Source organism: Oxyura jamaicensis, chromosome 5 (assembly GCF_011077185.1).
Source record: "Oxyura jamaicensis isolate SHBP4307 breed ruddy duck chromosome 5, BPBGC_Ojam_1.0, whole genome shotgun sequence".
NCBI lineage: Eukaryota > Metazoa > Chordata > Aves > Anseriformes > Anatidae > Oxyura > Oxyura jamaicensis.
The window spans coordinates 57,423,004-57,425,498 of NC_048897.1; the positions used below are offsets into that span (position 1 = coordinate 57,423,004).

A 2,495-nucleotide genomic window follows, 5' to 3' on the forward strand; every position below is an offset into this window, starting at 1 on the left:
ATCTTCCACCATCTTGAATTTCCAGGTGGGAATCTACTGTATAGTGAGAAGGAAGAACAGGAGACGTAATGCAGCGAATATTATAAGCCTGTTTATTACATGCTGTAAATATAGATGTATTTTTTAACTCCTACTGAGATACTGTTATCAAACCACAGTTGCCCATAGGTGGTCCATAGTACATGTTTAGCAAGAGAGTGACAAGTCATATGCAGGTTTAAAAGTTCTATTTTGCCCAGTTATAAAAATGACAGAAACAATTCAGATATGAAGTAATAGGTATAAGTCAGCAAATTATACATACAAAAAACATAGATATGGATCTGACATGTCTCTCTATTTGGGAAAATGAAGAATGGATAACAATTTTAAAATTAAAGTACACCTGGTCTTGAAAGGCACCACGAAAGCTCACTTCTTACAAACTGCTTTGATCATGAAGTACCATTCCTTCTTAAGCTGCCATAATACACAGTGAGTAAGATTTGAGATTAAAAGTTTCTGCATTTTCATGTACATTCCCTGCCAATTTTCATTTTCTCTTTTCCTTCCTGAGCTACAAAACAGAATGAACATGAAGACCTTCTGACCAACCTAGATTTGATCTCTCTTCTTGGAAAATAAACTGTGATTCAGCAGCAGTCTAAGTTACAGGTAGGCACTTTTTTTTTTTTTTTTTAAATAAAAAAAAAAGCAAAACCCCAAAAAACATCAGCTACTGTTATCAAATGAAATTTTAATGGATTGTCTTTATTATAACAGAATACGGTATCTATTGTTACGGATTTTGCCCAAGGTGTTTTCATTTATGAAAGTATAGCAGTCTAATAGAATGTAAGTGCTAGTCTTGTTGATAACTCTTCATGCTTGAAGTCTTTTCTTCCTCAGCAAATATTCAGCAAGTACAGTACTTGTGTTTAATAAGAAAAACATCTTATTAGCAGTAAATGACCTTCTGATATAAAGTAGTTATGTACAAATCAGAACCAATCTAAATACTGGCATTTGAAAGTTGCAGTTAGTCTCGGCCAACAAAAGATGGCACTGCTCAGTTTTCTTCAAAACCCTAATGTCCATTCATTGAAATTAAGTACTTTTAAAACAGTTCTCTTGTCTTTGTCAAGAATCTGCACATTGAGATCAGTATTTGTTATTACTGATTAGGAAACAAGTTGCCCTTAGATCTTTAAAAATATAAGTATGTTTCCACAAGTCCCAACTGGAAAGAACTAAGTGCCAATAATTCACAAAATACTCTTGCAATTTAAATGGTATTAACAACCTCCTGGAGTCCAATTTAGACTTAATCATTATTTTATGGAAGCAGTTTTGCAACAAATCGGAAATGAAAGGAAAATAGTTTCCAAGATTCTCTCAGGCCAGTCTTTTTGTATGCAATATATATTAGCCACTTAAATATTAATTCAAATGCCTGTTGATCAAGGTATGCCTTTCCCTTGAAATTTTCTACCTATAATATAGGTAGAAAAAAAAACGTAAAGCAGAGATTTTACATAAATCTGAATTTTTTCTATTGCCTTATAACAAAATTAGTTAGCTTTGTACTTCAGGGCTTTGCTAAAATTAGATAATGAGTAATAATCCCACGAATAGTGTAAATTAAAAATTGAGAACAATAAGAAATAAATATCATTTATTTAGTGTAAAATACGATGCAGCCCCTCCATTACAAAATAGATTTGCAATAGGTCTGTGATCCAGATTAAAAGGAAAACAAATGCAAACCCCAAACAGTAATAATCACAGTAATAATACATAAAAGTCAGAAATCAATTTAGGTAATAGTAAGGGAAATATATATAAATATACCTTAGCAAGATGTACAAATACATAGAATCATGTATTTTTGGACATCATCTTATTCTAGTATGATCTGAATTATCTAATATATAATTAGCCTGAATGACACTGTCAAGAACTGAAATTTCCCAGGGTATCCAAAATGCTTTGTTACTTGGAACCAAAAAGGTTCAGATGGGTTTGGATAAAGATCACAATTTACTTTGATTCTTTGATTTGAGGGAGTTTGTTTCCTGTCTTTTTTTTTTTTTTTTCTTTTTGTCAATCAGTGGGGGATATTTTTGTGTGTCAGAAGCTGCATTTCAGATATTACATTTTCAGCTTTTTTTTCTGGGTTTGTTTTTCTAAAAATAGTCATGTTGTGCTGTGAGAACACCTTTCTTGCTCCTTTTTAATCCTTTCCATTACTCCCTCCAAAACAAAGATAAAAAACACAATAAAATAAAAACTGCTAAACAAACAATTCTATATTTTCTAAGATTCTTCAATGTAAGAGGAAAGGTTTTGTGGATTTCTTTCCTACCATGACAAACTATTCAGAGCATGGTGAAACCTCAGGAAATCCTCCCCAGTTCTGATGGCTGCCATCTTCGATTGTCATCTTCAATTTGATTGTCAGCATTATCAGGATAGCCAGAGTTAAAAAAAAAAAAAAAAAAAAAAAAAAAAAGGAA

The 2,495-nt window shown here is 31.9% G+C and overlaps 1 long non-coding RNA gene across 2 annotated transcripts in view; it reads right to left on the reverse strand.

Annotated features, from left to right (window-relative positions):
* The window catches only part of LOC118168410, a 13,863-nt gene continuing 11,368 nt past the window's right edge, over positions 1-2,495 (reverse strand). For both annotated transcript variants that reach the window (XR_004751535.1, XR_004751536.1), the window contains 2 exons: positions 2,345-2,409; positions 1-36 (listed from right to left, as the gene is read on the reverse strand). This is a non-coding gene — a long non-coding RNA (uncharacterized LOC118168410). The remainder of the gene's footprint in view (positions 37-2,344; positions 2,410-2,495) is intronic.